Below are 12,346 nucleotides of genomic sequence, written 5' to 3'. Positions count from 1 at the left end.
GAGAACATGTTTCCACTGCTCCAGAGTCCAATGGCGGCGAGCTTTGCACCAATCCAGCCGACGCTTGGCATTGCGCATGGTGATCTTAGGCATGCGTGCAGCTGCTCGGCCATGGAAACGCATTTCATGAAGCTCCCGACGAACACATTTTGTGCTGATGTTGCTTCCAGGCAGTTTGGAACTCGGTAGTGAGTGTTGCGACCAAGGACAGACGATTAATACGCGCTACGCACTTCAGCACTCGGTGGTCCCGTTCTGTGAGCTTGTGTGGCCAACACTTTGCGGCTGAGCCGTTGTTGCTCCTAGATGTTTCCACTTCACAATAACAGCACTTACAGTTGACCGGGGCATCTCTAGCAGGGCAGAAATTTGACGACCTGACTTGTTGGAAAGGTGGCATCCTATGACGGTGCCACGTTGAAAGTCCCTGAGCTCTTCAGTAAGGCTATTCTGTTGTCAATGTTTGTCTATGGAGATTGCATGGCTGTGTGCTCTGGTGTGGCTGAAATAGCCACATCCACTAATTTGGAGGGGTGTCCATATACTAGTGCACATACACACACGCACAGACACACAAACATTCATATGCACACACATCCATATGCACTTACTCAGCTCCTGATACACTCCTAATACACCCCCCACACACAAACACACACACACGACCCACGACCACACACACACGCCAAGACTTTATCTCCGCCATCAATTTCTGCTCTGCATATAGCTGAAGCTGCTTATGCATGTGCTCCTGAGCTGTACTTTATCAAAGGGCCTATCCTGGGCTCCCAGCCATGCATTATTAAACACACCCAATCAGTGGGATCGGCAGTAGGCAGCAGGCAGGCAGGTACAGTACAGTACAGTACACCACAGCACCACAGCAGCCAGGGGCTGCTAGAATCACTCTCATCCACACTCTAAGCCTTATCATTGACCGTGGCTCAATAGAGCAAACGTGCCCTGTCGCTCAATGTGCCTTGTCACTAGAAGGGTTTAAATGTGAAGAGTCAAGTGTCAAGCGTAAGGAGTCTAAAGTGTTTTATCTGGTGGGGAGGAGGTTCTGTTTGGTGTGGGAGTGTTGAAATCAGAGTGTCATCTATTCAGATGTCTAGAATGTAACATATCATTTATAGGATGTGCTGTGGGGTGTGTGTGTTAGATATGTAGATGCATTACATTACCCAATGCTCTACAGTTTTAGGTTTTTTCCCTTAGCAGGTGCAGGAGTTCAGTCAAGGTAACCATCTGGTCTCTCTCCTCACCCCCTTCTCACCCCTCCCTCCGTCTGACAGAAATCTGGAACACTTACAGCATCAGGGCAGGAAGTCGAGCCCAACAGTACAGGTGTGTGTTACTCTATGGCGGTCAGTGCCATTTAAGATGAGGGAGGACGATTCTTTTTTATCATGAGAATGGCCTTATTTCTATTATAGCATATTGAAAGTCATTCATATTCCATTCACCCAGTTCAATGTAACATTGATAGTTTTAAGCTACTACATGATGCTCGAATTTGCCCTATACCCATCATGAGGTTGTTACAACCTAGCCTATGAATGAAAGTTTACAATGTCGAGAGAACATTTTGAGGTGACAGACAGTGACACATGGACAGACAGTGACACATTCAATATCGCCTTGCACACTCTTGCCTGCATCTAGCTGATCTAGGGTGTAATCATTAGTCCAACAGTTGCAAACGAGAATTTCTATTGGACAAATTCTGATATGTTTATCCCTGTTTCGTTTCGTTTGCTTCCGTTTAAGAAACGTTTTTCAACAGAATTGGCGGAATGAGTACACCCCTGATCACACGTAAACACAGTTCACTTTCATAGCAGCCACGTATTCCTTCTCACATCTACGTGCTCTCCTCCTCTCACCTTTTCCCTTCATTTGTGGACTTCAATACACAACACATCAGCTGTATGTGACCAGGCGAAAAAACATTTCCAAGCCAAACCATATCATAACCGCTACAGACAGCCTACATCGTTGCCACCATATTAGCTAAAGTAACGTCATAGTCAACATAATTACAGTGGGGGGAAAAAGTATTTAGTCAGCCACCAATTGTGCAAGTTCTCCCACTTAAAAAGATGAGAGAGGCCTAGGTACACGTAGGTACACGTCAACTATGACAGACAAAATGAGAAAAAAAAATCCAGAAAATCACATTGTAGGATTTTTTATGAATTTATTTGCAAATTATGGTGGAAAATAAGTATTTGGTCACCTACAAACTTGCAAGATTTCTGGCTCTCACAGACCTGTAACTTCTTCTTTAAGAGGCTCCTATGTCCTCCACTCGTTACCTGTATTAATGGCACCTGTTTGAACTTGTTATCAGTATAAAAGACACCTGTCCACTACCTCAAACAGTCACACTCCAAACTCCACTATGGCCAAGACCAAAGAGCTGTCAAAGGACACCAGAAACAAAATTGTAGACCTGCACCAGGCTGGGAAGACTGAATCTGCAATAGGTAAGCAGCTTGGTTTGAAGAAATCAACTGTGGGAGCAATTATTAGGAAATGGAAGACATACAAGACCACTGATAATCTCCCTCGATCTGGGGCACCACGCAAGATCTCACCCCGTGGGGTCAAAATGATCACAAGAACGGTGAGCAAAAATCCCAGAACCACACAGGGGGACCTAGTGAATGACCTGCAGAGAGCTGGGACCAAAGTAACAAAGCCTACCATCAGTAACACACTACGCCGTCAGGGACTCAAATCCTGCAGTGCCAGACGTGTCCCCCTGCTTAAGCCAGTACATGTCCAGGCCCATCTGAAGTTTGCTAGAGTGCATTTGGATGATCCAGAAGAGGATTGGGAGAATGTCATATGGTCAGATGAAACCAAAATATAACTTTTTGGTAAAAACTCAACTCGCCGTGTTTGGAGGACAAAGAATGCTGAGTTGCATCCAAAGAACACCATACCTACTGTGAAGCATGGGGGTGGAAACATCATGCTTTGGGGCTGTTTTTCTGCAAAGGGACCAGGACGACTGATCCGTGTAAAGGAAAGAATGAATGGGGCCATGTATCGTGAGATTTTGAGTGAAAACCTCCTTCCATCAGCAAGGGCATTGAAGATGAAACGTGGCTGGGTCTTTCAGCATGACAATGATCCCAAACACACCGCCCGGGCAACGAAGGAGTGGCTTCGTAAGAAGCATTTCAAGGTCCTGGAGTGGCCTAGCCAGTCTCCAGATCTCAACCCCATAGAAAATCTTTGGAGGGAGTTGAAAGTCCGTGTTGCCCAGCGACAGCCCCAAAACATCACTGCTCTAGAGGAGATCTGCATGGAGGAATGGGCCAAAATACCAGCAACAGTGTGTGAAAACCTTGTGAAGACTTACAGAAAACGTTTGACCTGTGTTATTGCCAACAAAGGGTATATAACAAAGTATTGAGAAACTTTTGTTATTGACCAAAAACATATTTTCCACCATAATTTGCAAATAAATTCATTAAAAATCCTACAATGTGATTTTCATAGTTGACGTGTACCTATGATGAAAATTACAGGCCTCTCTCATCTTTTTAAGTGGGAGAACTTGCACAATTGGTGGCTGACTAAATACTTTTTTTCCCCACTGTAATAGAACTAACGTGTTAGTAAACCCGCTACAATCATGTACAGTGTACAGTCAATAAGCAGTTTAGCAGTTACACCGGCGGGCCCAGGTGGCAATACATTTGAAAAACCAATAGCTTAACTTGACTTGGAAGAGTTCCAGTGTTGTGTAGGATAGTCATAGCCAGCTAGCTAACATAGCAAAACTCTCATTGAGCCCGGTGTTTGAGTAGGCTAGCTGCATTTGCTAGCTAAGGAAGTGAAAATCTCTCTCTCTCTCTCTCTCTCTCTCTCTCTCTCTCTCTCTCTCTCTCTCTCTCTCTCTCTCTCTCTCTCTCTCGCTCCTCTCTCTCTCTCTCTCTCTCTCTCTCTCTCTCTCTCTCTCTCTCTCTCTCTCTCTCTCTCTCTCTCTCTCTCTCGCTTCTCCTTCATTTTTGAAACAATACATTTGTTCAAAACTGTTCAACTATTGTCTTTCTATCTCTTTGAGTCAACTACTCACGTCCTTATATGCACTGCAGTGCTAGCTATCTTTAGCTTATGCTTTCAGTACTAGATTCATTCTCTGATCCTTTGATTGGGTGGACAACATGTCAGTTCATGCTACAAGAGCTCTGATAGGTTGGAGTGCGTCCTCCGGAAGTTGTCATAATTACTGTGTAAGTCTATCGAACCATGAGCCTTCTCGGTTTTGCATTGCAGTCAATGTACCCAGAGGAAGACGGAAGGTAGCTGTCCTCCGGCTACACCATGGTGCTACCCTACAGAGTGTTGTTGAGGCTACTGTGGACCTTCATTGCAAAACAGTGTGTTTAATCAATTATTTGGTAACGTGAAATTATTTCAGATCACTATTTTTTTATTCATGAAATTGACTGAGGAGGATGGTCCTCCCCTTCCTCCTCTGAGGAGCCTCCACTGGTGTTACTGTAACACAGTGTCTGTGACTTCACCCACCCAAACATGTACATGTCGGGCCAGGTGCGGGCTAGAGAGCCTTGTATCATTGGAATTGTTCAACAACTCCTTTAACGTTGACAGATTTGTGTGTCTTTTATTTGATTTTATTGGCTTCAGGCTTTCGGTATTATTTTGTAATAAATTATAACTATTTTAACACTGATACTGATAGTCATTTTAATACTGGTTTAATTGTAATACTGATACAGAGTTGTATTCAGAAATCAGTTCCCATTGCTTTTCTAGTAAATTACCCTTCAGGAGGTTGTATGTATTGTTCAGTTTGCCAGGTCACATAGATATGAACATAGCTAGCTATAGGCCTACCTTTTTGACCTCCCAAGGCAATGTCCTTGTGTTCCTTGTCCTCACAGACACATTTCTCCAACAACTTTTGATTTGTTTCAGGTGACTTGCGTGAATACTTAAGGGTACGGGCAGTAGCTGTTGGGATACCAATGAGCTAATAATGTCAGCGTTCAACTTTGACATCTACAGCATGGACAGTGGAGGGGGTGGCGGCGAGGAGGGGTGGGGTGCACTCTGTATTGGTCATCAAGGTGACCACTGTGTGGGAAGGTGCGTCCGGCTGCGGGTGACCGCTGCGCTCTCCAGCGAGGCCACCCTGTGTGTCCGTCACGCCTCTGACCGTGCCTCTGACTGCCGTGGAGCCCGTGGCCTTTGCAAATGAGGAGCAGGAATGCGGAAGACAAAATGCATGAGGAGGGAGAAACTGAAAGACAGGGGAGATGCAGAGATGGAAGGGAGAGGTGAATGTAACCCCCTCCACCCCAGCCCCATCATACCATGCATATTCAGAGATTGACCTCGGAGAGTGAGCCGACACAGGCTACTAAAACGCTGTCATGTTCAAGAATGAGATGTGGACATTTTGTGGTGTTTACGAGTCTGTGTTTGGTTAGCTTGGGTTGCTGTGGGGCACAGCGTCTATGACCTGTGGGATCCTGTCGGAATGTGTTCTTCCAGGCGTCTGAGACTCCCATCAGGCAGCCCCATGGCGGATGTGTGGAGTGGTGCCAGGCCTGACTGGATCCCCCGCTCGCTGGGGTGATGCTGGCCAGCTTTCCTACCTCTAGAACGAGCCAAAATGCCCCCACCACCAACCCCCAACTCCTGTATCGAGGATTAGAGGAAATTAGCTCCCCAAATGATGATATCAGCCAACTAATTTCTCATAAATTAATTCCTCTTGCCTACGTTGATGGTGTTGATAATGTTTCTTTAAAGTTGTTGTCAAAGTTGCTCATGGAATATGGAAGATCAGTTGCGCACATTTATTTTGCCTAAACATTTTTATTTCACTGTATTCAATATAAAAATGAATACATGATGATATGGGCATATTCAGTTGAGGAGTTTGGGCTGATGATCACTACTGTTTGCTGCTGAACATTTCGAAATAAGAAAAGGTTTGGAATCATCAGATTTTCAGATTTCGTCTGCATGCAGTCTTGTCTTTCCCCTAAAGCATAAATCTAAGTTTATAACCATCCAATAACATTATAGGTCCTAAACAAACGAGTCAATTAGGTTTCCAATGCAGTCAGAGCTTTCTTATAGCTGTGACACACAGACACCGTCTGTACATTCAGTCTGATGCAGATCCATTGAGTCCGGCGGCTATTTAAATGTTTACATTTACATTTTAGTCATTTAACAGACTCTCTTATCCAGAGCGACTTACAGTAGTGAGTGCATACATTTTTATACTTTTTCTCACTGCCTTTATCTCCACAGCCACTCTTTCTCTCCTCCCGTCTCGGCTGATGATGACTGTTCTCCCCTGATGACTGCTAAATGACCCATGACCACTCGCCGTATTTGCTTAACACTGAGCACAAATGGTAACTCGGCTGATCTCTGTTGCAGCTAGACTGTGCAGCCAGGGGAGAAACTCCATTACAAGCAACCAGCGACATCTTTAGAGCAATGACCTCTAATACACCTGCACTTCACCACTCTGCATGGGAAACAAGATGGCCACCATGACAATGGGGTATGTAAAAGGCCTGCTTGGTAAAAGGGAATGTGTTAACCTCTGAACTGAACTACACCTTAGCCATTAGTATAAGGGTATTATCAGGGTATAGGGTAACCTGAGGACAAAACAACAGTCAAATGTGTCCAGTGAAGGGGTCAGCTGGGGGTTACAAGTGGTAGGCCCAACGGCTTAAAAGTACCTAAAGTTGATAGGAAAAAAACATTTCTGCCAAAGTTCAGAGAAATCGTAGTTCTCCTAAAGACGATGGCGTCAGGGTGCACTCTTCCCGATTTCCCAACATGCCATAACTCACCACCGAGGACATGTGCTTCCTGCTGAGGGTGTCGTGCTTTGAGGGTTTTCAAACACAACCATGTTTTAACTTATTAAAATACACTCTGTCAGCACATTTCAGAAATTATGGGCTAGATTAAACACCAACTTTGACCCACCTGTCAGGGAATACAAGCTTTTTTGTTGAGGGAGATTAATGCTCTCCTCTAACATTTTCTCAAGGCCCTCAGAATGTAAATCAGTGCCTAAGAGCAGTGTCACAGAGATTAGTCATTAGGTGAGGTGGAACATTGATTTTTTATTTGGCTATGTAAATTTGTTTTCTACCCTATTTGTACAGTGACACAGGCTTTATGTTTACAGGACTACTTGGCCATCACAGAATTTTCCAGAAATGAAAGATTAGCTCACTTTTTTGGAAAGTTGTGTGGAAGAAATCAAACTTCCACTCTGATTTACCCTCTTTCTGTATCCTAGTTTATAGGTATAGGCTTATTGCAAATCCCTGAATTACATTGAATATTACCTCTTGATGTTAGATTTGTTGTTTGTGAACCTGAAAAGCTTGTGTGGAAATATGCATCCTTGAGTAATCGATATCCTTTGACGGCTGAAAAGTTGTTTCTCCAATACACTTCCACTTCATCAAGCAGATTTTCATTACTTTATAAAAGTGTGTTAGTTTACAATGTGGGGGGCTTTGCTTGCTAGATTCTCACCTGTCTCCAAAATACACAGACAATCAAACCACATGTAAAATTCAAGGCAAAAAAATTATTAAAGCTCCAAAAGCAACAACTGCCAAAAGCAGAGATATTATAATTCATGGTATAAGAAAACCTGTAAACAAAGGTGTATATGTGATGGTGCTGAAAGACAGGAATTTTCCTCTGAATCTAAACTAAAACCACTGGGGGGTTTGGAGGTCAAAGAGGTCACATGGTAGGGTCAAGAGGTCATGACCCAGACCTTGCTCATGTCCCTTCCTTCCCCCTCCAGGCCCAGCCCACGACCCACCCCCATGTTACTCGCTTGAACAAGTAAACAGCAATCAATGGAGCCAACGGAGGTATCCATGATCCGACCTCCCGGCTCCTCCTCCTTAACATCCCTGAGTAAATGGCTGGAAGGCATGAAGCAACAGCAGGCCTCTCTGGAGTTGTCCATCGGTTTAAGGAATCAACAGAAACATGGAGGGGAGGGCAGGAGGGGGAAGGCAAGGGATGTGTGGACGAGCTCAGGCTACACAGGTTACACCTATAGCTCAGCTCCAATTGATCCACTCACCTTGCTACAGTCCATATCCTAATCTCTTAGCGCTTTCTTTCTTTCTTTCTTTCTTTCTTTCTTTCTTTCTTTCTTTCTTTCTTTCTTTCTTTCTTTCTTTCTTTCTTTCTTTCTTTCTTTCTTTCTTTCTTTCTTTCTTTCTTTCTTTCTCTCCTCTAACGCTCACTGCTGGTTTCTATTTAGGACCAGCTTGTTTGTTAACTACAACTGGCCCTTTTTACAAACAGAGCAACCAAGTGCCCTGTAAATATGCTGGAAAATTGAACATTTCACTGAACGGTAAAGTCAGTTTCCACCTTGATGTAGCAGGTGTGCAGGAGCTTTATTAATGCTGCTGAAAAAACCCTGTTACAAGACACGTCGCTAGAGCCCCTCAGCACTTCCGTTTAGCCCTCCACGGTCTGCGTCGCTTGGGTGCACAGCCGGACGAATCGAGGGCGTGTTTTGACTGCGGCACCGCCATACATCCCTCAGAAGTCGCTGTGTGTTTGTCAGATCAGGGAAGCAGATAGCGCTGCCGCACTCTGCCGAGGCGTGTCAGAAATATGCTCCCCGAGCCAGAGTGCCCCGTGGCACTGTCAAGTGAAATTAGAAAAAAATTAAGACATTCATCTGAAGGACAACCAATGGGAGCCCAAAGACAGCCAGGAGTGAGGAGTGAGTGAGTTGACGTATGGCGCTGCCATTTGCAGTATCCATTCGAGTGCGTTCATTCATGGGAGTGTAAGTGTGGTTTCATAGACGCGCAAACGTCACTTTCTCACCTCTGTGACAGTGAGAATAGACAGTGTGATGATCAGTGCGCTGCTTCTCGCTGAGTTAGATTAGCTATGATAATATGATAACAGTAATTGTGCCTGTCATAATTGCTCAATCACAGAGAATATCCCCAGGGCCTCTGCGGAAACAGCCCGGCTCCCATTACTGTACAACCATTTATTATAATGGCAGAGAGATTGGGCTAATTCTCCCGGATTATGGCTGGCACTGTTCCTCCCATGTATTATTTTGTGCACCAATCATATCATTGTTAAACTGACATGTAAATGTATTTGCCTTGTTCTCGTAATAAGTTTATTCAACTGGTTGCGTAATCCCTGTGTAATCCATGGACGTACATATTGTGATGTAATTTAGATTAGTGTATGCAAATCTAAATTAACATACATAAAAGCAAGATAATTAAACCAGACAAGCCACTTAGTTAATAGTAATCAGAATAGACCCAGACAAGTCAAGGGTCTTGTGAATGTTAATTTACTAGATCAGAGCGCAGTAAACATCGCTCTGTTCTCGGCCCTCACTGTCCCCTGATGAAAAACAATGAGCGAGAGAGAGGGAGGGAGGAGAGCGAGGGAGAGAAAGAGAAATAAGGGCAGACATTAGAAGTGATGGGGACAGAGAGAGAGAAATAGGAGGAGAGAGCCACCAACGACAAGACCACCTTACAGTTGAATTTACTGTCAGATTTTTCCCTGAGAATCCAGCCTGAAAACCCCTATAGCCGTTCCGGCAGAAACAAAAGGGAAAAGAAAAGAAAAAAAACAGCTGAGGGTGTAAATAATTCATGCAGACAATATGACTTTTTTATGTAAATTCAGTGCATTAACCCTCTATTATAATGATGGACGAGAGATATGGGGTGATGTTTCCTTGGTAAGAGCTAATGGATGACCATCATAAATTCACTGCACATTTTATTGTGTTGCCGGGAAAATTGTGCCTGCAGGCAACGTTGTTTACTTTTATGTCGAAAGAAATCCTGCCGTCTTCAAAAGGGGAAGAGAGAGAGAGAAAATAATGGGGCCCACACAGAGTGGCTTGTTCCGCACCTTTTGCCACATCAGGAGCAAACGGTCCCCCGACTGTGTGTGTGGAGTGTGTGGTGTGTGTGCTTCCTCACCCTCCTCTTCCTCCTCTTCATCCCTCTCTACCTCAGTGCACAGCAGGACCTACTACCATTAGCCAAATTATACTCCTCTACCTCCCTCTGATTAGAAAGTACACTTTCCCTCCCTCCGTCACATCTTCCTTACTTTAGAAGGGGGGTGTTGGCCAGTGTAGATATCTAGCTTCATTTACAAGAAAATAGCCAGTGTGTAGTGGTCAGTGTTTTTTTTTTTTTTTTTTTTGGGGGGGGGGGTGGATCAGCTTAATATTGCAGATAGATTGTATCTTCTATCAATGTAATTGTCTGCATCATTTCCAATCCCCCATGTTTTTTATATATATACTCCCCTTTATTACTTTTCAACCCCGCCATCCTTTCCCTACTTGGAGTAAATTAGTGAACAACAATGCCCAGGCCTCTACTTCCGGTCTATACTTACTATCTACACCTTATGGACACAGTTAATTTTACAATAATTATATTATATATATATATATATATATATATATATATATATATATATATATATATATATATATATATATATTTTTTTTTTTTTTTTTGGTTTTGGTTTGTTTTTTTGCTCCTGAACTTCTTCTACTCTCAACCTCTCCGATAATTTTCATGATGTCCATCCGGTTTGCTTCTATATGCCATATCTTTCTAACTGTGCTCTTTCCCAAAAGCTCCCAACATACAACCTATATACTTATTATGGACACAGTATGCTTACATTATTAGCTATCTTTGTTATTATTTGTTGTTATTTGTTATTAGTCCCATCCTTCAACTCTATTCAATACCTCCCATCTATCTCTTAACACCATCCATATAGGATTTCTATTTGCCATATATATTTCAACCGTACTGTGATGTTTTACAAAAGTTCTGAACCTTTCTATTCTCATTGCTTCTACAGATTGTGAATTAAAAATAAACATTTTTGCTAAAAGTATTATTATATTATTGATCGATTGACTATGACTTTTCAGATCACCCAGTAATGCTATCTGCAAGGTTAGCTCCAGGTAAATATTGCAATCCTTTAGCCATTCCTGGACCTGTGTCCAAAAACAAGCTACAAATGGACAGAACCAAAACAAATGATCTAATGATTCTGTCTCTTCACAGCAAAATCTGCAGAGCTGGGAAGATTGTATCCCCCATATAAATAACATTCTATTGGTAGCAAGAATTTTATATAATAATTTAAATTGAAAGATTCTAATTTTTGAATCCGGTGTCATTTTGCGTGTCAGTTCATAAACACTATGCCATGGGATCGGTACGTCAAAGATCTTTTCCCAACTATTTTGCAATCTATATGGGACGGCTGTCAATCCTTTGGTCCTTAAGTGAAACTGATATACTTTTTTATTTATCACAGTTTTCCTTGTGGTCAGTGTTTCTCTTTCTTAGTATGGCACTTGGTATCATTGACACTCAATACGAAGAGGGTGTTAGCAATTTGTATGCAAGACCATAATCAAAAAAGCCAATTGATATCAGGTAATCAACTGTTTTGTGATATAGTGAAAATAATTGTCAATTTATTACAGTTCACCAGACACTTTATAGTAACTTCTTATTGATAAAAGGGTGGTGGGGTTGGATATAGAGGTACAATCAGCCACTAGTTAGTCAGTCTATCCTTCTCCTGTCTGCCCGTGGCCTTCCCTCAGGCCAAACTGACTTACTGTATCTCTCTCCCCCTTCTCCTCCGACCCTCCTCTCCTCCTCCACGTTCCCCCCATCTCTGATTTATCCTTTAACATGAGCTCCCTAATTAACAGTAAAACTAACTGTCTCCAGTGCCATGTTTCAGCAATGTTTCAGGGTTTTTAGCATCAGCCGAGGCATCTTTCGCTAAACCTCGTGGGGCCTGATGAAGGACTGGGCTTGCTTCAAACATATGAGTGACAGCAAAGAAAGAAGAAGAATTCCCCCTATCTAGATTTAACGTAGATTTCAAATGTGTAAAGAAATGCCAAGAATAGATAGACTAGTCAGTGCTGTGTTGGTACATTTAAAGGGAATATGTAGAGGGAATGTTACATGGTAATATTATTATCCATGTGTTTAATTGTTGTCAACATCACTCAAGTTAAAATGCCACTGTGGTGGTTCTGTTGTGTATGCCAGTCTATCAGCAAGTCCCTGTGTTTCAAAGGGAGAGGCCAGACTATGCACACACACACAAACACACGTGCACACACACACAGTGGTAGTGATGCAGAGGGGGAGCAGATGGTGGGAGCCAGCTGTTCCTCACCGTCTGGCAGTGGGCACCTGGTGGTGCTCCAGCGGACACGCCGTTGCAT

Source organism: Coregonus clupeaformis, chromosome 17 (genome assembly GCF_020615455.1).
Source record: "Coregonus clupeaformis isolate EN_2021a chromosome 17, ASM2061545v1, whole genome shotgun sequence".
Classification (NCBI taxonomy): domain Eukaryota; kingdom Metazoa; phylum Chordata; class Actinopteri; order Salmoniformes; family Salmonidae; genus Coregonus; species Coregonus clupeaformis.
Note: the sequence above shows the minus strand (reverse complement) of the source record.